This window comes from Alosa pseudoharengus, unplaced genomic scaffold, assembly GCF_046254945.1.
Source record: "Alosa pseudoharengus isolate Yale_2024_CS ecotype anadromous, Long Island Sound unplaced genomic scaffold, YU_APseudo_1.1 YU_APseudo_1.1_scf_9, whole genome shotgun sequence".
NCBI lineage: Eukaryota > Metazoa > Chordata > Actinopteri > Clupeiformes > Clupeidae > Alosa > Alosa pseudoharengus.
Genome location: NW_027468881.1, coordinates 1,843,446 through 1,869,375, shown reverse-complemented (window position 1 = coordinate 1,869,375; position 25,930 = coordinate 1,843,446). Strand labels below are relative to the sequence as shown.

At 39.7% G+C, this 25,930-nt stretch overlaps 1 protein-coding gene and 1 long non-coding RNA gene across 5 annotated transcripts in view; one reads left to right on the top strand and one right to left on the bottom strand.

The window, feature by feature from the left end:
- The window catches only part of brpf1 (bromodomain and PHD finger containing, 1), a 137,517-nt gene that overhangs the window by 98,296 nt on the left and 13,291 nt on the right, over window positions 1–25,930 (bottom strand). For 2 of the 4 annotated variants that reach the window (XM_076277434.1, XM_076277437.1), the window contains exon 1: window positions 3,738–3,868. The exons of 1 other annotated variant lie outside the window; for it this stretch is intronic. The gene's annotated coding sequence lies outside the window, so the exon portion shown is untranslated. Of the gene's footprint in view, window positions 1–2,541; window positions 2,647–3,737; window positions 3,869–25,930 lie in introns of those variants that run through there. One more of the 4 variants, XM_076277435.1, reaches the window with a different exon arrangement.
- Window positions 13,233–18,079, top strand: LOC143115426 (uncharacterized). Its single transcript, XR_012985093.1, has 3 exons — window positions 13,233–13,299; window positions 15,983–16,077; window positions 17,672–18,079. It is a non-coding gene; the product is annotated as an uncharacterized LOC143115426 (long non-coding RNA).

Here is a 25,930-nt window from a genome sequence, read left to right as displayed (position 1 = left end):
ACCCTACATGATAACAAATGACAAAATCAAAATGTGCAACTGGGCCCGTTGCACAAAACTAGGATAAGGGATTAAGCTGGGATATCTTGGTTATCCTGGCTCAATTTATCTGTGATCTGGTTGCACAAAAGCGGGATAGGGGGCAGCAGGATATGTTATGGTATAAGTTACCATGGAGATTTATTCTGTGGAGCTAGCCTGCTCCAGACAAGCATGCATATTAACTAATTTAACACATATTGGTCCCTCACCAGACGACCACTGTTGTCATCAGGGAAGATTGTTTTGCTTTATCATTATGACAGTGTTCCCTTTCTTTTTAATTGTCTTTTACATACTCGCCATTCCCGACCTGTCGTGCGACAATGTGACGTCACGGGAGCGCCGTAACCATTTATACTTATGCGTGGTGGTCGCGACACTAGTTGCAATATTCTCCTAAACAGAGGTGTTGCTGTTGTGAAAAGGCTATCGCTACCTACTTTACACCGTAGAAGAAGCAATGAAGCCGCTCTACTTGCCATTGTGAATCTGTTATCGGTGGCGGGGTCTATTTGAGGGAGCCGACTGTAGAGGGATCTCTACAGTTGCAAAAAATACCTAAACCTGCATAGTGTACCTTTAAAGAAAATCACCAAAACTAACCAACCAAACTAGAGCCCGACCGATTTATCGGCGGGCCGATATTAGGCATTTTCCAAACTATCGGTATCGGCATTTATAATGGCCGATAAATTAATATTTTAAAAATAAAATAAAAACGGACAAAACACCCTTCAACCATGTTATGAGTGTTGGCGTTGTATAGTTTGTCCACCAGAGGGTACTCTACACCGTCCCTGCTGGCAACACTCGTGTATAACGCGCCACACATCCTGCAACCTGCTGATCCAGCCAGAGTCGGGCAGAGAGAACCAGTTATCCGCGAGAGAGATCATCAGTGAAGTGTGTTCATGGTGATTTGGTCGAGACATACATTGCTTGAAATAACAATTAAAAGAACATCCCCATCAGTTCTCTTAACTCAAATAAGCATGACAAAATTCGTGAAAACAATGTCCAGTTTTGCTGCTGTTAAATAAGCCGAGAGTGAAGCGGAATTAGCTAGTAATTACGTTACGTTGTTACAGTGTAGTTGACTGTGTGTCCTTTTAACTTTTGACAATGTGACTGAAGATGTATTTCTTTAATAGCGTGACAGTTATAGCAGTGAGACGCATCATCTCTCCCCGGCCTGTTATTTTGAAAACGTATGTTTTACAATTTGCAGTAGCCTATGACGTTATCCATTGCTAAATTAGGGCTCATCATAGACTAGCTAACCACAAAGCTAGCTAATGCCATGAATATCAGTGGAAGACCGCTAACGTTAACATTAATGAGCTTGGAAACCACAACGAACTTATTCTGCCTAAATAAAGTAATGATTTATAACTAGTATATCTGTAGTTACATTCCCTGCATTCTAAAATGTAAGTTAGACGTGCGAGGAGTGAACATTTAGACATTGGGAAAAAGTATCAAACGTAGCTTGTGCATAAAAGTTAGCTTTTCTTTTACACGTGTGTGAAATCCAATGACGCCAAGTGTGCGTTTCAGACTGTCTTTCAGCCGCAGCATTAACGAGTTACATAATGGATTTAGATCACTAAATAGTAGGTTTTAGAAGGCAGGCAGCAACTGATGATTGAAAATGGTTTGATGTAGCTTGAAGGAAATAATTTTAAAAGTGCAGGTAAAGGGATAAGCAAGCTGACATTGTAATTATAAGGTAGCTTATAAGGCAATAGGGAGTAATTATTACACACGCACACTCAAACATTTAAGAGTGACCTTTATCTTGTTTAATGATAATACAAATGATGATGATAGAAATAATGTCATCATTATTTTTTGTAATTATTAAGTCTTAGTTCAAAGTTATATTTATGAAGCTTACTAAGTCTTTTAATACTGGTAACTTTGATTTGGTTGTTGTTGTTGTTATTAGGCTATTATGTTTTTGTTCAAAAGACTAAGTTTCATATCTTAAGTTTCTATTTTTATACATTTTATTTATCAGAACTTTAATATATTTCGATGTTCCTCTGTTCCACTGTGACAATATTATTTAAAAATAAACAAGTTTGTTTTTGAAATGCATTATCATATTATTTTAGTCAATACTCATAAATAACTACAAATAACTAATGTTAGGGAAATCTGTTAATGTTTTGTTGCCCGTTTCTGAAAAAAAAAAAATATATATCAGCCGATGTATCGGAATATCGGATTTTTAAATCAACAAATATTTGTATCGGTATCGGCCTTCAAAATCCTTTATCGGTCGGGCTCTAAACCAAACTGACAGAGTTTAAAACAGAACCTCCTTGGTAGAAGCAACTATTCTCTTAATGTGTTCCGAAATAGGTAACCCCTGAAGTGTGCACAGATCAAGGCATATGATGGTAGGATCTTCAGAGTCCCTCTGAAGAAGACGCATGGGCGTCGAAACATATGCACGAATAAAAACACTTTAAGCATGGAATTTTAAAACCTTACATTGTTGCAGAACAGAATTCTTCTATTCAAAAATCCTCTGCTGATGTGTTGGCTTAATTATTTTTAATCAGTTCCCGTCACTTTCCAACTCTTGCTCTGCTCAATCTATAGATAGATAGATAGATACTTTATTTATCCCCAGGGGAATCAATCAAACAAACATGTCAATGTCTTCGCGGGGATTGGGCCACAGACGAAGAAGATATAAGCTTAAGGAATGTGTGAAATGGCGCCCCGTTTTCTAAAACAAACTCAGTAACCAAAATGCGTTAAATGTATGGCACACCAAAACGTGGGGAAAAAATGTGGGTGCATCCTAAATAAAAACGTTAGGGGCACCGCACCCGTGCAACCAGTGTAAAAAGTTAGTCCAGAACTCTGTTATAGCCGATGCAACAACATTAGCAAAACATATTTTCCCACTGAAAGATTAAGCCAAACGAAGCCAGACTGGATAATTAACTAAAACACTACCGCGATGCCGTTTCCTTCCGTAATAACGAAAGGAAACAATGAGTTTACTGAGGTACCAACGTTCAACGTTAGTGGCTAACAGTTAATACCAAAGTTCTTCTGACATAATGTTGGCCTACCAACAGATAATATCCACAGTGCGTCCTCCATTCTAGCATTAATTTAACACGTTTCAACGTAACACTAACAAGGCGCATATTTAGCTGCAATTGATACAACAGTGACGTTATAATACTGGTACAGCTACATTGTAGCCTATGGTTCACAGTAGGCTAAGTTACCCTGTAACGTTAATGTTACCCGAGATTAAACATTCGAAAGTGATATTACGTTAAATGAAAGTCAACCGCAGATAAAACGTAACTTTTCAAACATCAGAACGTTAAACCTTGATCAACTTTGCTCTAACATCATACGTTTAACGTTAACGTTAAGTTCCTTACACCTCGATTCAATATAGGTTAACGTTTCCACTAACCCCACATCAATAAAATTACTATCGTGAAGTGTTAGCCTACTAAGAAACAGGCCGTTATTTCAAAGCTTTAGAGCAATTCAGGTGATAACTGTAACGTTATGAAGTTGTGTAGGAATTGATACAAGGGAAAACGAAACGTTAACGAAGTCATCAACCTCTTTAAGACATTCCGATTTCGATAAACATATTTGACTTGGAATTAAAATGTGCAAACTTAGGTTACCGACTGGATTGTAAAACTTACTAGTACTCAGCGATCAGCACACCACTACCAGATGTTAGGCTACTACCGTTGAATAACAAGGTTGTTTTGATATCCCTATTGTTTTATGATCTCGAGTGGTTCGGCATCACCCAAACCACGATCAACAAAAGGCTTGAACCATGTATCCGACATTGGCACTTTCCACATAACCTGCGGTTCAAAATCAGCTAATTAAAAGTAATAATAATAAAATGATACATTTCATGCAGTGAAAACTAACAATAGCCACTGTCAACTATGTCCAATTTAAGTCTGTTAAATGTATCCATAGGTCTTCATTTTGTCATCAGTGATGAATCTGCGGGTGCATTTGTTAAGACGTCTTCTTCTATGGTTTTAGAGTTGACAGACCACCATGTAGCGCATTACCGCCACCAATGATTTTCCAGAGACGAGAATTCAACATAAAATCGATCAAACCTAGGCTATCTTCTATGCCATGGAGGAATTTTAAAATAGTCTAATTTATCTTTCTCATAGCTTCATCTTAAACTTCAGGCTTAGCATATCAGTTTTCTTTCAGTAGGCTAGCCTAGAGGCTAGTTAGAAATGGATGGGTTTCATCTGGTCCCTTTCCACAGGTGTATAAAATCAAGCACCTACTGTAGATTAAATGCAGACTGCATGGTGCTTGATTAATACACCTGTGGAAAGGGACCTGATGAAACCCATGGATAGCCTACATGGGAAAAAAAAGTTAATTTCTCTCAACTGTAGGTTAGGCATAGGCTCCTAGTAGATATAGAGAAAAGTCTTGGCACCCTCTATTCGTAATCAACCACGGATTTTTAACCATTCTGAGAACTCCATGTATAGGAGCCTAGTTACTTGGTTAGCAACCAAGACTATGAATGAAATGAAAACATTTTTTGGACGGCTATTAGCCTAAATTGCATACATAAAAAAAATGCACATGGACATTGCCCATACAACTTGTCGTCCTACCTTACATCCCTCTTGTGCCTATCTATCCTTACAAAAAAGATCTAGTAACAGCACAGATAGCAAAATCAGATTGGCAGATAGTGGACCGGTGGCATGCCACTTGTGGTCCACCATCTCTTTAAATTTAACTTGTCATTAATATGGATTAAGTATAACTGAATAAATGAAAAAGATTTTAGACTAAATAGGAGGCTACTATACTATAGGACTTTCAAGATGAGTTTAACTCACCTGTTCACCTTAAAAAAATTAGGCTAGCCTAATTGAATACGCCTATCTTACAGAGTTAAAGTTTGTAGCCTATGTGAATGGTTTTGTTAATAAAAAAATATTATTTTTCATCTTTGATGTGATATTGTTATTACTGTTATTGTTACTATTATGTTTTCAACTTAGAGGCACAGTCAGGGATTCTGCAGGAAGTCACATTTGTTTGTGTTTATGTTTTCATTCCCTTGAAAAAAAAAACTGCATTGTACTGCAGTGTCAAAACTGCAGTTTTACTGCAGTAATCATTTAGTAATACTGCAGTTTTGAATAATGCAGTACATCTGCAGGATAACGCAATAATTTGGACACGAAAAAACAAAGTATCTTAAACTTGATACTGCAGAATTGCAGTACAACTGTAATAATACTGCAATACTACTGTAGTAATACTACATTACTACTGCAGTTACAGTATACTGCTGTACTAATACAGTTTTTATTGCAGTACTACTGCAGTCAATGTAGTTCTTTGAACCATGTTTAAAACTCCAGCAGAGAAAAATGTTAGCCTACTAAGCAGGCACTGAGTATGATTTAATTTGGGAGATATATCAGCTCACGATAGGAGAGAGAACAAGTGCATGTATCAAATCTAAATATAATTCATTCATAATTAATATTCATCATTTATATGTAGACATTTTTACATACATCATGCCTGCGATAGCCTTCTCCAAGACATCACAGTTAAAGTGTAATTCCAGCAAAAACTGACCCCAGGGTGTTTTTCTGTACTTAAACACATCAAATAAGCCGTGGAGACAGTATTTTTTGTTGGTCAACCACCACTGAGCTTGGTTTGTATGCTATAGCCCCAAATCACTAAACAGTGGATTAGCTAAGGGCGGTGAGCCAAACGCTTCCCAAATAGCATTTTTTAACCAGTAATATTGTTCAAAACAGCACCAAACCTTGTCAGTAGCTTGCTCAGGGTCCCTACACATAAAATGAAGCACCAACAACCTAGTTAGCGAACTCAGAGTTTATTACGGAAGTCTGTTAAGAACACTTACACAACTGTCCCCCTACCAGCTCCTCTCAACGGAAAGTCCGTATAAGTCGATTATCGAATGCAATGTAAAAATATAGCCGCAAGCGGCAATGGCGGGCCCGAGCACCTGCGGGCCGCAACCCGTGACATGTCGGAATCCAACAAAGCACCGACGTGGTGCGTTTGTGAAATGTACATATTTATAGCGTGTGCTAGTTGTTTTTGTATTTTATTTTCTGCCACATTTACTCGCTTGGCCAGGTGGGGGCGTAATGCAAGGCAGGCCCATTGGGTGTCATCATAATCATAATATATATTAACCTGAGAAATTTCAGACCATTCATTTTAACCCTTAGAACCCTAAGCTGTTTTTAGGGCATTTTCACTACCTTTATTCATAAGGATTTATTCTGGTCATTGTAAGTGCCACACACATATATTATATATTGTTTTTTTCAGGAGAGTCTAGGCTATTGCCATCTGCCATCATTTCATGTATTAATACTAGCATTGATTTTATTTAGATTTTTAAAGAATTAAAATATAAAAAGTGTATTATAAAAATTCTTATATTTTGACATGTATCTCACCACAGCAAGCTCACAGCTCTACATGCATTTCATGTGGTTGTAGGGCAGACTGTCCTGAATCGGGCAATATAATTGCCATGTTGGAGGGATACTCTGGGGCTGAGCAATTTACAGAAATATTTGCTGTGTGATTTACGGAAATAAATGCCATTTTTTATAGTGACCTTTCTGAGCTCCATATCTGTGACACGAACTGATCTGACCTGACTTGACCCGAGGTTATGTGTTAGCCTGCGTGCCTGTGTGTATGCTGTCATAATAATTCTCAACTTTTTACTGCATTGCCATGAACAAAGTAAAGGCAAAAAAGGTGTTTATTTGTTGAACAAATTGGGATGCAATGTGAGCCTTGAATTGGATGCCATGCAGGAATTTGCTAGGATCTCAAAACCGGAATATGAACATGCTTTGCCATAGAGAAACACATGATAGCATTGGATTATAAACATGCTTTGCCACAAGAACAGACAAAAACATGGGGTAAGTCCAGCTATATGAAGTTATTATTTTGCTGTCACTTCGTCTGTTTTATAACCCAGAAGGATGTACTTGGTATCAAATGATAGCTCTGAGTGTCCTCTTTCATCTGACATGCGTGGCATATCTATGCGATCACGGGTCCGCGAGTAATTCAAACGAGAGTAATGAGTGTGCAGCGTTGGTTTGTGTACATGACGTTATTATTTTGCAGTCACTTCGTCTGGTTTTATAAGCCCGAAGGATCGATAAACATGGTACCAATGGATAGCCCTGTGCCTCCTCTTTCATCTGACATGCTTGCCATATCGATGCGATCACGGGTTCGCGAGTAATTCAAACTAGAGTAATGTGTGTGCAGGTGAACGCAGAGAAGTATAGACTGTAAATATGATGCAATTTGATTTAATTTCATGATTTTTTTTAATTTTCATACTTGATCGTACAGACAAGTGTGTAGTCTCGTTGGAAAGCCCCACTTCTGCTCTGTCGTGCAATAAAGGTTTCACCTCGCTGCGACGAACCGTTCCGGAGCAATGTAACAGAGAAGAAGGGGTGTGTTTTTTGACGCACTTTGCGTCAATCGGGTTCTAAGGGTTAACCCTTAGAACCCTAAGCTGTTTTTAGGGCATTTTCACTACCTTTATTCATAAGGATTTATTCTGGTCATTGTAAGTGCCACACACATATATTATATATTGTTTTTTTCAGGAGAGTTTAGGCTATTCAGATCTGCCATCATTTCATGTATTAATACTAGCATTGATTTTATTTAGATTTTTAAAGAATTAAAATATAAAAAGTGTATTATAAAAATTATTATATTTCGACATGTATCTCACCACAGCAAGCTCACAGCTCTACATGCATTTCATGTGTGTGTAGGGCAGACTGTCCTGAATCGGGCAATATAATTGCCATGTTGGAGGGATACTCTGGGGCTGAGCAATTTACAGAAATATTTGCTGTGTGATTTACGGAAATAAATGCCATTTTTTATTTAGTGATGAAAAATGACCTTTCTGCGCTCCATATCTGTGACACGAACTGATCTGACCTGACTTGACCCGAGGTTGCGTGTTAGCCTGCGTGCCTGTGTGTATGCAGTCATAATAATTCTCAACTCTTTACTGCATTGCCATGAACAAAGTAAAGGCAAAAAAGGTGTTTATTTGTTGAAATTGGGATGCAATGTGAGCCTTGAATTGGATGCCATGCAGGAATTTGCTAGGATCTCAAAACCGGAATATGAACATGCTTTGCCATAGAGAAACACATGATAGCATTGGATTATAAACATGCTTTGCCACAAGAACAGACAAAAATGTGGGGTAAGTCCAGCTATATGAAGTTATTATTTTGCTGTCACTTCGTCTGTTTTATAACCCAGAAGGATGTACTTGGTATCAAATGATAGCTCTGAGTCTCCTCTTTCATCTGACATGCGTGGCATATCTATGCGATCACGGGTCCGCGAGTAATTCAAACGAGAGTAATGAGTGTGCAGCGTTGGTTTGTGTACATGACGTTATTATTTTGCAGTCACTTCGTCTGGTTTTATAAGCCAGAAGGATCGATAAACATGGTACCAATGGATAGCCCTGTGCCCCCTCTTTCATCTGATATGCTTGCCATATCGATGCGATCACGGGTTCGCGAGTAATTCAAACTAGAGTAATGTGTGTGCAGGTGAATGCAGAGAAGTATAGACTGTAAATATGATGCAATTTGATTTAATTTCATGATTTTTTTTTATTTTCATACTTGATCGTACAGACAAGTGTGTAGTCTCGTTGGAAAGCCCCACTTCTGCTCTGTCGTGCAATAAAGGTTTCATCTCGCTGCGATGAACCGTTCCGGAGCAATGTAACAGAGAAGAAAGGGTGTGTTTTTTGACGCACTTTGCGTCAATCGGGTTCTAAGGGTTAAGCAAAGAACATTTCTGATACACTTTTTGGTTGGCCAGATGGTGGCGCTATGTTAGGCATGAAAATTACACATGTGAATATCATCACAATAATGATATCCAAAATGTTTGTAAACTTTCAGATCAATCACTTAAGGCATTGTCCATTTCTGGCACATTTACTGCTTGACCAGGTGGTGGCACTATGCCAGGCAGGCCCATTGGGTGTCTGGATATCATCATAATCATAATATCTATTAACCTGAAAAGTTTCAGACCATTTATTCAAAGCCTAGAGCATTTCTGGCACATTTCCTGCTTGGCCAGAAGGTGGTGCTATGCTAGGCCTGTGAATTACACATGTGAATATCATCACAATAATGATATCCAATATTTTATAAAGTTTCAGATCAATCACTTAAGGCATTGTCCATTTCTGGCACATTTCCTGCTTGGCCAGGTGGTGGCGCTATGCCAGGCAGGCCCATTGGGTGTCTGGATATCATCATAATCATGATATCTATTAACCTGAGAAGTTTCAGACCATTCATTCAATGCACTGTGATTTATGACACATTTCCTGTTTATGTGGTGAGATATTAAAATCATATCAAATATATTACAACATTCAAAAATTCATTCACAATTTAACATCAGCGACATCTTGGCATAATGTTTGCCAAATTTCAAATTAATCTGACAAACCGTCTAGGAGGAGTATGTTCAAATTGATCATGTGACATCAGTATAATTGTCATTCTTTCTGTTGCAAGTTGGTGGCGCTATGCCAAACATGCATTATGGGCATGTGAATATTATCATTAACATGGTCTTCAATGACCTGTGAAATTTAAAACATTTCAAACCATGCATGGTGAATTATGACACATTTATTGTTTATGTGGAAAGGTATTAAAATTAATAATTTCGCCATTTCGTCAAATTACAACATATCAAAAAAAAACTTCACAATTTATAATCAGGAACATCTCGGAATTTATAATCAGGAACATGTATACCAACTTTGACATGAATCGGATCAACCGTCTAGGAGGAGTAAGTTAAAATTGATCATGTCCACAACGCACAAAATCTCAATTACCTCACTTCCTGTGGGCGTGGCTAATGGCATGTTAATACAAAAGTTGGTTGTTTTTGGGAGTTACATACACCCACCAAATTTGGTGTGTGTATCTAAAACTATATGCCAACCACAAGTCACTGTGACGTAAGGGGGCGCTATGGAGTTCCTGGGCAACGCCCGGTGCCAAGCTTTTATCCCTGTCTATTCACTGTACCACTTGATGTGTGTGCTAAATTTCATGCGTTTTCGACCATGTTAACCACCTCAAAATATATGCCAACCACGGGATCAGTCACCTAAGGGGGCGCTAGCGAGTCTCTGGGCCACACCCGAGGTCAAGCTCTTGTACCTAACTGCGTTGCGTGACACCTGACGTGTGTGCCAAATTTCAAGAATTTTCGACCATGTTAACCACCTCAAAAACAGGAAAGCAAAAAAGTGGAATAACAATAATAATAATAATAATAATAATCCTTACAAAAACAATAGGGCCTTGCGCCCTTCGGTGCTCGGGCCCTAATAATAATAATAATAATAATAATAATAATCCTTACAAAAACAATAGGGCCTTGCGCCCTTCGGTGCTTGGGCCCTAACAAGGGAGCCCAGGCCCCAGCTGTGGCGCAACTGGCTGGGGCACCTGCAACGTACGCCGGCGACCCGGGTTTGATTCCCGCCCCGTGGTCCTTTCCGGATCCCACCCCGACTCTCTCTCCCACTCAATTCCTGTCATTCTCCACTCTCCTGTCATTAAAGGCATAAAAAGCCCAAAATATATTCTTTAAAAAAAACAAAAAGAAGAAACGAGTATACTTTGTTGTTTGTGGCAGTTTAGCCAAATATAAGTTAATAAGAGATGGTAAATACTTTGGAATTGTTTATAAACTTTGAATAATTTCACCCCTTGTATTGCATTGCATTCGATAATCGACTTATATGGACTTTCCTTCGAAGGGGACAGTTGTGTTCTTTACAGACTTCCGTAATAAACTCAGAGTTCGCTAACTAGGTTGTTTGTTGGTGCTTCGTTTTATGTGTAGGGACCCTGAGCAAGCTACTGATGAGGTTTGGTGATGTTTATATACATAAATATACCGGGCCAAGCTCTGTACCCAGCAAACAAAATAACGTCCCGGCGACGTCCCCTACAGGTCCCCGCCTAACGTCCCCTCCTCGACATTGTGTAGGGTTCCCGTTACGTCCCACAGACATTTTTTCGGGACGTCTAAAGAACGTCCCCGAGACTTTGAAGGAACATACTTCTAGTGGTCACTGTGATGTTATGCGCACAATGTTTATATTTCGGCGATGGTAAAAAAACAAAAAAACATGAAACATAACTACCCTTTATTACATCCTGTAGGCTTCATTAACTTCGATATGGATGGACATACGCTGCTAGGAGAGAGATTGTCGTAACATGATAGCGCATTGATGATTTGCCCAACTATACACAATCAGTTTAACTTTCCCGACAGACTCATGCTTTCACTTTGACCAGTCATGCATGATATCACATCCTCCTTAAGCATTAGTAACATATAAAGTAGTCATGGACCTTTATATAGCGGGTTCATTTCACATCTACGGTGTCTTTTTCATAATAAACTATTTTTTATGAGCATATCCCATAGCCTATTGTTCAAAACATCATCAGAGTAGGCCTAGGCTAGCCTAAGCTAAATTGTTCCAACCATATTGTTTCAAAATTAAAAAAAACTAATAATAACCTAAAATGTGGTAAATTAATTACAATGCAAGCTGGGAAGCAAACCTCAACATGAAATAAAGTACATGAAATATAACTAGAATGCATTGAAGTTATATCCACTCTAAGGCGTTTTCTTGAACCTGTGATCAAACAGGGGCAGCCTAATATGTAAGCCTACCTCAACATGAAATAAAGTACATGAAATATAACTAGAATGCATTGAAGTTATATCCACTCTAAAGCGTTTTCTTAGCCTGGCGGGTCATCCTATATCATTAAAATGTATAGTCTGGAATCGAACCATTCACCTCGCTTAATCCAAGGGGCGGGCAGAGAATTGTCTTTCAAACTGCCTAGGCATGCAATAGGCCAACGCTACGACCATATCCGTATCCGGTCGGCAAAACGGCAAATACATCCTTCTTCGAAAGGAATGACTTAAGTGCATTGTGTTGCTCAACTTTCAAAGAAAAGCACAAGTCCAACTCCTCCAAAGTTGACGCCAACGCCGATTCAAACAACCGCTCTTCGTTAGCCATAGCCACCTTCCTTGTTGTTCACCGTCACAGGACTGTCGTTATCCTGTTAAGCCCGCCTTAAGACTCTCTAACAAAATAGAGCGCTGTGATTGGATGACGTCCACGGCGTCAGCCAATAGAAATCCCTATGGTTTGATACTAGACGTACAGGCTGAGCAAATTAATTTGCCGCAGCTAGGGTGCGTCTAGATTTCTAGGCTAGCGTTTTGTTGAACCTGTGATCAAACAGGGGCAACCTAAAAATATGTAAGCCTATCTTCCTGGAACATTTCAGATAAAGAAAATGTTTCGTTTTCTCTAGGCTATGAATGCTCTTTGTAGCCAACATTAAGCTGAAAGAAATAGATTCCAGATGTTTCTATTCCATATAATTTTTTATTCATAAACAGGCTCTGGTAAGGCCAGAGGTCAGTGACCGAAGTATAATTCATGTGCACAATTCATATTCAACAATGGGAAAACCCATTTTCAGGGTGTTTCGTTATATCATTGTTCAAATACGCGAAATGAAATTGAGCGCACGGACTCGTCAATTTGTGCTATTCTCAACTTTGAACATGAAAGTTGAACAAGGAAGTATATCATTGTCCAAATACGCGAACGCACGGAATCGTCACCTTGTGCCATTCTCAACTTGGAAAATGAAAATTAAATAGTGCTGTCAGTTAAACCCGTTATTAACGGTGTTAACGGAAACCTATTTTAACAGCGTCAATTTTTTATCGCGAGATTAACGTTCATTTTGGTGTAACAAACTTTGTAGTTTTTTCACATGCTGTTGCAACAACTAGTAACGTTAGAACAACTACAACACCACACCGATCTAGCCAGACCGGAAACTAAACAATACGCACTGACGAATGGAATGGAACAGAACAAACGTTCTATGTGCTGCATACACGCCCCCTTTTAGGGGGGAGATGACTGATATAATGGAAATCTATGCTGCATCAAAGTGTAGAACGAAACGTGCTTATAGTAAACTTACTAAATCTTGAAACAAACATGAATAAAAGGCACAAAATAAGGTTGGTGTAAGAGTTATCTGTGTGTTTATGGGATTAATGTGACCATGTTCCTATGTTTTGCTCTCTCCAGTTTACTAACAGGAGTGTCACGTAGGCACAGTCAAACTGCCCGTGGCTGACTAATTTAAGTTCAGCAAGCTTAACTTTACATGTCATAACATCAACTAAATATAAGTCACACATTAATTCTATCACTTGTAATATGAACGTAGCCTATTTCCTACAACTAGGTGAGATAATTGGCTATGTTATACTGAAGTTCCACAGTTAGCTAGCTAGCAAGCTAACCGTTTTGCATGGGATATTATGGTAAGTGTACATGCTAAATTTGTATAATACATGGGGTATTGCAAACGAATAAGGTTGGTAATGTACATCGTTTCGACATGAGTAAGTTACATAAACACAATTCTTCATAACTGCCGTGTTAGTAAAATGATTGAATGTCCTGTGAATTAATAACTAGATGTAACGTCAACGTGTGATTAGCTGTCTTTCAATTATATAATGTTAACATGTTTTCCGCTAAAATGGGGCGTGATGCAGATCAAATGTATCTTTATGATGATGCGCCGTTAGCTACGTAAAGGCATGCTGCACACACTTGGTTGGGCTAAGGAGCCGGCCAAAGAGTAGTAGCCTAGGCTGACGCATTAGTTGTGTGCCGCCAAAGATTTTTTCACCGTCACTTGTTATCAACATTCCTCTTTGGCTGCTACTATTTGCGATGCACTCTGCTTTCGACATTTATTTAGGCCTACATTAGATTCCATTCTTTTCAATACAACTCCGCACACCAGCGTCGCACTTTGCAGCCGTGTAATCACGATTCAGTTATATTTGGTCGCTGCTCCATAAAATCCATTGTTCATCCATTGTTTGCCTGTTAAAAACTTTCGGCGTTGATGTGTGTGGCAAGTGACAGTGCACCATAGACCGTAGGCCTATAAAATGGCAATGCACTCATGTTGAAAAGTTCCTTATTTTCAACTGAACTCAAAGATAATGAATATAGTATGAATATAATATTTTCTGTTTATTATGCCCTTTATAATGTGTGTAGGCCTACATTTTGTGCATGCACTTCTGCAGTAGCATTTATTTCAGTTTATATCAGCTATATTTCTGAAGAATATATTGTGTTGCCTCAGGTCTGCTGCACATCTTTTGAAATTTAATTTGAAATAATCAAATAGACCTATGTCTTAAAGTTCAGTTAATAAAGTAACTTGCTTTGCTTTCATTTGAATCCCAATCAAGATAAACAATAATTGCTTTATTGTTAATATGGACTCCTGGAAAATTCAGAAATGCAAAATAATATAATTTTAATCATATGATAAAATATGTGATTAATCGTGATTAACTATAGGAATTCAGCAATTAATCGTGATTAAAAATTTTAATCGTTTGACAGCACTAAAATTAAAACAAGGAAATTGGGAGACAGGGGGCCTGAGCCGGGAGAATCGAGTGCCAAACGTCAATAAACCGACTCAGTGTTCCTAACATCATTCGTTTTCACATACAGAGCAACACTGGCTTGATTGGCCGTGCTCGAGTGTTCTCGTCGCTACTCTTTCATCTTATCGCGTATTAGCGCCTTTACTGGAGTGGTAGTCAAACTATCATGAGCCTGTATGGCTCTGGGCCTCATAACCGTGGCTGCCAAACGAGTCAAACAGTTCACTAGGTTCTCCGGGCCTCGTAACCGTGGCTGCCACACCACATGAGTCAAATCGTTCGCTAGGTTCTCGGCAAGTTCCAGTAATCAACCGATCACATAAGCTTTTCTAGTGCATAAACTAGATGATTATGTTCATGGAAATTTTATTGATGGGAAAGTATTATATCACATACCTACAAATACACATAGGCCTAATGTTAAATTGGTAGTTACGTTAAATAAATGCTTAGAAGTGAATGACTGTAGGCTGTCACGATGAGACTGAATGAGACCGAATGTAACCGTGCAACCGCTGTACCCTTTATTGTGTCTTGGTTCTCGGCAAGTTTGATTCATTATAACCAGCCTTTTTAGTGCATCGTAGATGATTTGTTCATGGCAATTCACACATTATCGATGGGGAAGTAGGCCTACATCTCACACTAGCCTACACATCATATTATCTTAAAGTTCTAAAGTTAAATGTTAGAAGTGAATGTTGCTGGCTTCATAGTAGCCTAGTCACGAAGACTGTGCCAGGCTGAACGAGACCGTAACCGAGGGTGAGTCTATGTTATCAAACGGTCTAGGTTCTCGGCAAGTTAGTTATTAACCAAGCCTTGTTTTTAGTGCATCGTAGATGATTGTGTTCATGGCCATTCACATATCGATGGGGAAGTTCATCACATAGCCTATAAATACACGTTGCGGTGCGCGAACCAGTGACCGAATCTATTAACTCGGTAGGCCAACCAACGACCGTCCGGTTGAACCGACTTGCGTAAAAGAGTCGGTTGTCCCATCACTAGTAGCCAATACTGTATGATAATTAGCTTGGCCTGGCACTCTGGGGGATTAGGAATTTCCTTTGTGGGGGTAGATGTGGCAGACCTCTGCAGCTTTGTTCTGAAATCTTGGCCTTGCAACTGCAAAAGGCATTCTTTAGAAATGCAAAATGTTTTGGGTAAAACATGTGTATGTGTGCGTATTATAGTGAAAACTGATTTATGTTTCCAGCACAGTGGCGAAAGATGTTGTTCTAGCAGTACCCGAGAAGCTCAGCAGATGGCAGTGGCATTCATATAAGCGCTCATCTAGCAATACCAAGAAAGGTCAGTAGGTGGCCTCGGCAGCCCATTTATCAAGACAGTCCTGTCTATACCATGGTAATCTATTCCACACGTCATATTGTTTCATAATGTTAAGTCACTACTAAACATGGACATTAAGGGGACAAAGCTTCTTTAGGGTGGTTCAGGGGTTATTTCTGAAGAGTAATAGGTGCATTACAATTACAATGACACAAGTAACACACACCGGCAGAATGCAGTGTCCAGTCAAGGGAGTAGGGTCTGGCTGCAGCCTGTAGGACCAGTGGCATCATGCCCATTGAAATTAAGGGGGCACGTGCCCCCTCGGATTTTTCCTCCCTGATAATTTTTTTTTATCATAACTTTGTTCCTATAATGCTCCATAATAAGCCAGAGTCTGTAACGACTCAAATGTATTCTTCTGGATGTGTAATAAATCGTAGGCTACCAAAATAGTTGAAGACCGATGAGCAGCCCTTTTCCTAATAGCAACTCACACGCACATTGAGCTCGCAATGTTTTGCTTGTGTTGAACTGTTACAGTTAACTTTAGGCTACAGTTTGAACAGTTGAACTGTTACAGTTACAGTTTTTGGTTACAGTCAATGGTGTTGAAGTGGTAAGTAGGCTAAGCAATAAGAAGTAGTGGAATTATTTGTGGTTGACCTGGACATTTTGATTTGGTGCTAAAAAGTTAGAACTATGGATTTGATGTTGGCCGTGAATTCAGAAGCTACGTTAGCCTACGCCCTACGTTGTGTCAGTGTAACGTAGGCTAGGCTAGGCCTACTACAAATTACAAATATTTGGCTAACAGACATCTGCTCTGTTTTGTCTTGTACGTGACAAAGTCTCCTGGTTCAATTGTTTCCAGTTTCATAGAAATGAGGGTGTTAATTTTGCAGTAACTACAAAATCAGGCATCGCGGCCTACAGTTATTTCATATAAACAGGATCGCTATGACCGTGATGTAGAGGGCAAGGAAATAATAGCAGTCTCTGTATCAGGTCAAAATTGCTCATGATTTGCAGGTAGCAACTTACAAATGAGGTAGCTATTGCTTGCCATAATGGTAATGAGAAATATATAGCCTAGGCCTAGTAAAATATTCAAATATTTAGTGTTAACCTTACTCAGCACTGAAACCTGTCAAAATTCTTTCAAAGTCCTTCATCACATTAATTAATATTAAAATATTTTAATTTCTAAGCACCACAAAGTCAGACCTCAGCCCCCCCCCCCCCCCCCCCCAAAAAAAAAAAATCCTGATTGTGCCCAAGAATTTTGGCTTGCATGACGCCCCTGTGTAGGACATCCACATCCAAGTGTTGTCACGTGACACTATCACTCCTGTCCACTCCCATCACTTTGGTGATTGGCTTTAAATCCCTAACAACCTAACCTCTACATCTAACTCTGGGGGTCATGGACCCCCTGTTGAATACCTCTGCTGTATGGTATACTGTATCATGAAAGCTAAAAGGGCATATGGGTTTAACATTATAACCCTTTATAATGTTCTCTGTGTAATGACATGTTTGTGGTATATCAGCTGTGATCTTGAAACTCTCAAAGTAATGCTGCTATTGTACTGTTGCTCTTATCTTATTTCAGTACTTAAAACCGAGCTGAAGATGGCAACCCCAAGTTGGTTAAATCCTAGCGACCAGCTGTGTTGACCTTTTAAATGTAGTGTCACAGCTTCACTGTACATTGTCCCTATCGTTTTGCAGAATAAAAGCCTGCGAATTAATCGTCATCCAGTGTCATGTCAGTCACTCAAAGCAGCAAATCACAACGAAGAGTGCATTCCACCGGTCACACAGGCACATAGGAGTTGAAAGGAAGGGCAGCTCTTACCATGCCATGCTCCCCATCCCTCACTGCTGCCCAGGTAATCCACCACCACCACCACACCTCTGCCCTCCTCCAATCCCTCTGACCTCTCCACTTGGCCCATCCTGCCTGCTGGTCAGGTAGCACCACCCCCAATGGCCGTCACTGGCTCCTCAACCCTGTTCACCTGCCAGTCAGATAGCCCCTGCTGCTGTCATCGCTGGCTCTTCCAACTGATGCACCCTACTTGCTAGGCAGATAGCCCCTGCTGCTGTCACTGGCCCACCCTCCACACCACCCCCTCTGTCCACCATTAGCAGTCTAGCCCCCTAGGCCAGGTCAACCCACTATAAGCATCGCCTCAAAGACCAACCCTCATAGGTGGGTGCCAAGCTGTGCCCACCCTCTGCCACTCTGCTAATGCTGGGCCTGTCACACAGGCCTCAATACCTGTTAGTTGGCCATCGACTCCATCCCAGCCTTACATCAGTCCCTTCTCCTGTGCCCATCACACCCGCTGTATTCCAGCTGGGTACACACGTTAATGTTTTGGTTGAGAGAAACCCAGGAACTGTCAAGAGTACATCATCCCTCTGCCAGTCGTTCTCAGTGTTCTGGTCTCTCAAGTATTCTTTAACCCGGCCTTTTTAATACCCAATGCTGTGGCCCTGTCTTTTGCCCATACCATACTAAATGAAAAGCTGCTTTCTATATTTTTTTCTATATTTCTATATAATATTTTTTCAGCCAAGTACCCCCTAACCAGCGCACAAGAATTAACGCTACACTTCAACCACGACTCCATCGTTTGAGTTTTGACAGTGATTGACAGGTGATGGCGGTTGTAATGTGACAGGTTGGATCGAACCATCCTGGTATGGGGGGGACTCTGGGTTTTTAGGATAATGAAATTGAATAGCCTACTGAAATATAAAATTAATTTTATGAACTTATATTTTCCTGAAATATTTATTAAATAATTGTTTTTAAAGTATTTTTGCATGGATTCTACTTTTTAAAATATACGTATATTTTAATTTTTTCATGTATTAGTACTAGCATTGATTTGATTTTGATTTTTAAAGAATTAAAATATAAAAAGTGTATTATAAAAATTCTTATATTTTGACATGTATCTCACCACAGCAAGCACATAGCTCTACATGCATTTCATTTGTGTGTAGGGCAGACTGTCCTGAATCTGGCAATATCATTGCCATGATGGAGGGATTCTCTGGGGCTGAGCAATTTACAGACATATGTGGTGTGCGCCTTACAGAAATAAATGCCATTTTTATTTAGTGATTTAAATGACCTTTCTGCGCTCCATATCTGTGACAGAACTGATCTGACCTGACCCGAGTTTACGTGTTAGCCTGTGTGTGCCTATGGTGTCTGCACCTATGATTCTCTACAACTTTTGCTTTGCCATGAACAAAGTAAAGGCAAAAAAGGTGTTTCTTTGTCGAACAAATTGGGATGCAATGTGAGCCTTGAATTGGATGCCATGCAGGAATTTGCTAGGATCTCAAAACCGGATTATGAACATTCTTGGCCATAGAGAAACACACAATACGACAATAGTGTTGGATTATAAACATGCTTTGCCACAAAAACAGACAAAAAACGTGAGGTAAGTCGAGCTATATTAAGTTATTATTTTGCTGTCACTTTGTCTGTTTTATAACCCAAAAGGATGTACTTGGTATCAAATGATAGCTCTGTGTCTCCTCTTTCATCTGACATGCGTGACATATCTATGCGATCACAGGTCAGCGAGTAATTTAAACGAGAGTAATGGGTGTGCAGTGTTGGTTTTTGTACATGACGTTATTAATTTGCAGTCACTTCGTCTGTTTTCATAAGCCAGAAAGATCGACATACTTGGTACCAATGGATAGCCCTGTGTCTCCTCTTTTATCTGCTAGCCATGTCTATGCGTTCACGGGTTCGCGAGTAATTCAAATGACAGTAATGGGTGTGCAGGAGAACGCAGAGAAGTATAGACTGTAAATATGATACAATTTGATTTAAATTCATAATTTTTATTTTTTTTATACTTTAACGTAGACAAGTGTGTGGTCTCGTTGGAAAGCCCCACTTCTGCTCTGTCATGCAATAACGGATTCATATCGCTGCGATGAACAGTTGCGGAGCAATGTAACAGAGAAAAAAGGGTGTGTTTCAATCGGGTTCTAAGGGTTAAAATCTCACGTACCCCCTGGAGTGCCTTCATGTCTCAAACGCTTATTTGCACGTTCTAAAAAGCCTTCACAATGGGAAACTGAATCAAGCAATGGAATACATTCATAGAACATAGTACACTCATAGAAAGTGTTACACTCCTTAAAATACAAACATACATTTCATAGAAAGCCTATTATGTGCATTCACAAACCAGTGTTTCCCCTAGAAATTTTTCCAGCAGCGGTGAAACAAATTACTCCTTAAATGGTGACTTCTGGTGAATTTTGTCGAAAGAAATTGACAGATTGAGTTACAAATTATGACATAACCATCAACACAAGCATTTACAAAGCATGATTATTGCAGTACTTGAACAGGATTAAATAAAGCTTAATCACAGGCCACTGTACAAACTATTACTATTTAGAATGTACAGTGCTCTTCATAAGTTAAGACATTTATTGCAACTCTCTCCTCTATGGTTTACCTGTCAAATCCATCCATAAACTACAACTAGTCCAAAACTCTGCTGCCCGCATCATAACATCTGTCCTGCAGCAACTTCATTGGCTCCCCTTCAAATAATTGTATCAGTTACAATGTGTGTATTTTTCAAAGCATAACACAAAAATGCTAAAAAACGAAAATGTGTTTAGATGTAGGCTATCTGACGGTAACACTTAATAACACGGCCCTGGCGCCCTCTTAGTCTAGTCGTGATCCCCATAGGCCCAATAGTAAACCCAGAAATGTTGAGTACCCTAAAGTTTTATTGCAGAAATGTCTATAGGCCTAGTGGGTGGAATTCAACTTGGTTGCCTAAAGTTACACTTTGGGCAATTTGCATAATTAGCATAAATAGGCAATTAAGGCGAGGCAGTACAGGTGAATAGGGTAAAAAATTGAAATAAAAGATATCACCATGAAACTTTCTGAGTTGATTACTTATGTTAAGTTGAGGAAAAAATGTATTGCATGTTTTTTATATTTTAATGTTTACATATGCAAATGAGGCCCTATCTCATTAAAAATGCTCTAATTTGCATACACACAAAAGCAGATAGTGTGATAAAGCCAGGCTCAAAATTGTTTTTCCAAGGTAAACACGTGTAGAAACTTAAGTTAAGAAACTTAAGAAACTGTTGATCTATGGACAGACAGATTAAGAAATGAAGTATGCCATGCAAAACTAGAAAAGCACTCCGAGAGTGCAGACCTCCGCCAAGCGAAAACATAACCGCCTCCTGGATCCAGACGGTGATCCGGATCACTCCCAAACTTCTCTTATCTTGCGAACAAACAGATGAACAGACAAACAAACAAACAGACAAACAAACCCTGATGAAAACATAACCTCCTTGGCGGAGGTAATAACTATATAACAGCATGCACACACAAATCCACAAGAACTATATACAATATGCAAAATAACCATATCCAGCATGCACACGTACACAAATGCACAATAAATATATATAAGAACTATATACAACATGCAAAATAACTATATCAGTGTTTCCCCTAGAAATTTTTCCAGCAGCGGTTGATCGTAGGAAGCCCCCCCCCCCCAAAAAAAAAACTCCTTAAATGGTGACTTCTGGTGGATTTTGTGAAAGAAATTGACAGATTGAGTTACAAATTATGACAAAGGCTAACCATCAACTCAAACATTTACAAAGCATGGTTATTGCAGTACTTGAACAGGATTATTAATGTTTTTCTTTCACCTTTTTCATTTACATTATTAGTAATTAGCCACTGTACAACTACACTGTAGGCCACTGTACAAACTATTACAATTTAGAATATACAGTGCTGTGCATAAGTTAAGACATTTATTTAATAACATTTCTTTATTTACGATACATGATACATTAAAAAATAATTGATGTCCTATAAAAAAAAATAAGGCATTAAGACATGTTTTTTATTCCTCCCTTTAGTCAATTTCAGCATGAGTGTCTTAACTTTTGCACAGCACTGTACAAACTATATATCTTTCATGTCATTATTGGTGTTGTGCAAGTCGAATTGAGTGCCTGTCACTTTAATGCCGTGACGCCTTGCTTGATTCTCACGGTTTTAAGCTAACTTAGTAGCGTTGTTGTGCATGGTGCATAAGAATATGTGGATGATATGAATTATGTTTCCCATGTCATTTGGTAAAATAAATGCTCAAAAACTCTATCTTGGATTATAGCAGATGTGTCTTGTATCATATCTATAATTTTGGTGAACTCTACAGGAATTAGCCTATGAACTATCTCAGATGTAAATTGTTGCATATCCTATTACTCAAATTCAATTAAACCCACCAATAGGCTAGCTAGACCTTAGTTTCACAGCCTAGGCATGTTAGCAACACGGCTTGAAAGCATTGCCTGTATCAAACAAAAACGAAACAATGCGTGGAATTTATCTGGGAACAGGCTACTGAAGGTAGGGGCGAGCTATCTCGCTGGCGTGTTTAATTTGGTTCCTTGGTTAACATAATGTAGGCTACGTTTTTTTTGCACAAAACTGCGTCTGCTAATAAACTTAAACATAAACACAAACAAACGTGATCTCCTGTGGAATCCTGACTGCGCCTTCAACGTTAGCCTACTATTATTTGTTGACAGAAAACCTGAACGAACGGCAGCTGTTCCTGAAGTTCACTTGCGTCAATTTTTTTTAAATTAGGCAACTTTTTTTGCAGTGGCGCTTGATTTCCAGGAGCGGCGCTGCGCCACTGATGAATACATTGTAGGGGAAACACTGTATATACAGCATGCACATACACACAAACCCACAAGAACTATATACAATATGCAAAATAACTATATCCAGCATGCACACGTACACAAATGCACAATAACTATATACAAGAACTATATAGAACATGCAACGCGCGCGCACGCACACACACACACACTGTAAACTATATAACTATATACAGTATGTACACACACACACACACATATTTAACAACAACCACACAATCCTACTCAATAGCCTTCACCATCTTCATCATTTCTTTCCTCATTCCCTTCAGTCTCATCATCTTCTTGATCTTTATTATTGTATTGTGAATGGGTTGCAGCATCGGACCTCACCCCCTTCACACTTGCAATAGTCAGTACAACTGACTGACTGCAACTGAGGCTCTCTCTGACCTGCAGCCTTCCACAACATGACCTGAAGATGAGCACGCAGTATGTGCATCATCAGGTTGGCATCTGTTGGAGGAAGCTTTTGAAGCTTAGGAGGCTTTTTGCTGCGACTGTAAATCTGGTAGAGAGTGTTGTTCATCGACTTGGCCTTCTTCTGCCTATACAGTGCAACAAAGAACTCGGTCCCAGTATCTTTTAGGTCACTATGAGTGGCATCAGGTTCCCCAAGCACTGTATTGAGACCAGGAATGGTATTTCCTAGGAGTACTTTCAGCACAGATGTCTTGCCCTTCCCATGGGATGTGACACTGCCTCCTATCCCTGTGGGAAGGGTAAGACATCTGCGCTGAAAGTACTCCTAGGAAATACCATTCCTGGTCTCAATGAACAACACTCGCTACCAGATTTACAGTCGCAGCAAAAAGCCTCCTAAGCTTAAAAAGCTTCCTCCAACAGATGCTGCACATACTGCATGCTCATCTTCAGGTCATGTTGTGGAAGGCTGCAGGTCAGAGAGAGCCTCCTGCAGAGGCCAGAGACATCACACAGTTTGGGTGGGAGGTTGCTAGTGAAGGGGCTGTCATGCCCGCTCTTGCCATTCAGGCAGTGGCTCCAGTAAATTTGCTTGATGTCACCAGCTGTAGCTGCAGCACATTGAAAGCCTGCAGCAAAGGAAACTGCAGCTGCCATGCTGCAAGTCTCAGTTGCACTGACTATTGCAAGTGTGAAGGGGGTGAGGTCCACTGCTGCAACCCATTCACAATACATTCAGATAAAGATCAAGAAGATGATGAGACTGAAGGGAATGAGGAAAGAAATGATGAAGATGGTGAAGGCTATTGAGTGGGATTGTGTGGTTGTTTTTAAATATGTGTGTGTGTGTGTGTGTGTGCATACTGTATATAGTTATATAGTTTACAGTGTGTGTGTGTGTGTGTGTGTGTGCGTGCGCGCGCGCGTTGCATGTTGTATATAGTTCTTGTATATAGTTCTTGTGCATTTGTGTACGTGTGCATGCTGGATATAGTTATTTTGCATATTGTATAGTTCTTGTGGGTTTGTGTGTGTGCATGCTGTTATATAGTTATTACCTCCACCAAGGAGGTTATGTTTTCATCAGGGTTTGTTTGTCTGTTTGTCTGTGTGTCTGTTTGTTCGCAAGATAACTCAAAAAGTTTGGGAGTGATCCGGATCACCGTCTGGATCCAAGAGGCGGTTATGTTTTCGCTTGGCGGAGGTCTGCACTCTCGGAGTGCTTTTCTAGTTTTGCATGGCACACTTAATTTCTTAATCTGTCTGTCCATAGGTCAACACTGCCTCCTTACCAAGTTTCTTAAAGGTTTTCACCAACTCACCCAACCAAGTACACGTGTTTACCTTGGAAAAACAATTTTGAGCCTGGCTTTATCACACTATCTGCTTTTGTGTGTATGCAAATTAGAGCATTTTTAATGAGATAGGGCCTCATTTGCATATGTAAACATTAAAATATAAAAAACATGCAATACATTTTTTTCTCATCTTAACATAAGTAATCAACTCAGAAAGTTTCATGGTGATATCTATTATTTCAATTTTTTACCCTATTCACCTGTACTGCCTCGCCTTAATTGCCTATTTATGCTAATTATGCAAATTGCCCAAAGTGCAACTTTAGGCAACCAAGTTGAATTCCACCCACTAGGCCTATAGATGACATTTCTGCAATAAAACTTCAGGGTACTCAACATTTCTGGGTTCATGAAATCACGACTAGACTATCTCTACATTTTTCATAACAGCTTGTCCCAGATAGTATTTATCTGAAAGACCAAACTGGACACCTGTTCCTCCCATATAATGGGATATTTACGGACATTATTGGATCGGAGTACGAGGTGGAGGGGAGGCCCTCCACCGAGGCGGGGCCACCACAGTTCTGCTTCCCCCCTAGCCGTCTCCCTGTTGCTGCCCCTGCACCGGGACCAAGACCCCACGCCCCTCCCCATCACCGGCCACCTACACGAGGTAATTGACCTGTCGCTAAGCCCCGCCCCCCATTGTTACCGTGTGAAAACTCGGACAAACAAACCAGACTTGATTAGAAATACATTGTGTACAATGGCAGCTGGCAGTATATGAAAGCAGGCTTTGAGGACGTTTTGATCGATAAGAGGATTTACTTTCCTCCAGAGGCTATCAAATGGGACTTAATTATGCTATGGAGGGGTGTATTCAAAACTTTAGAATACATACAAGGTGACAAGCAGTTGTGGCGAGTAGCCGTGCAAATCACCGTGCAAAAACCACTGACGTTAATGCTAGCTAGCTAGCGGAAGATTGATACTAAGATATGTTAGGTTACGTTAATATTTCATGTAGTAAGAATATAGTAGTTGGATAATGAGCATTTTCATCTTGGGATTTAACAGGGAACCTGTGCCCACGTTGTTGGCTTAGTAGCCTACCAAGTGATCAGCGATACCTGGCGAGACTGCCATCTAGTGATAGACCCACGAAAATGGCCTGGTTTTGACCTGACGTGCATGCATCACTGATTCGACCCAAAGCGGCAACCGAGTTATGATAAAATGTCCAGATAAAATGTCCAGATTGTGCGTTTTCATGAGTTTCACGATCGTCATATATTTCATTTCCATTCATCACAGAGTTCCCAAAATCACATATAAGGTGTGTTAGAGTGTCTAGTTTCATAATT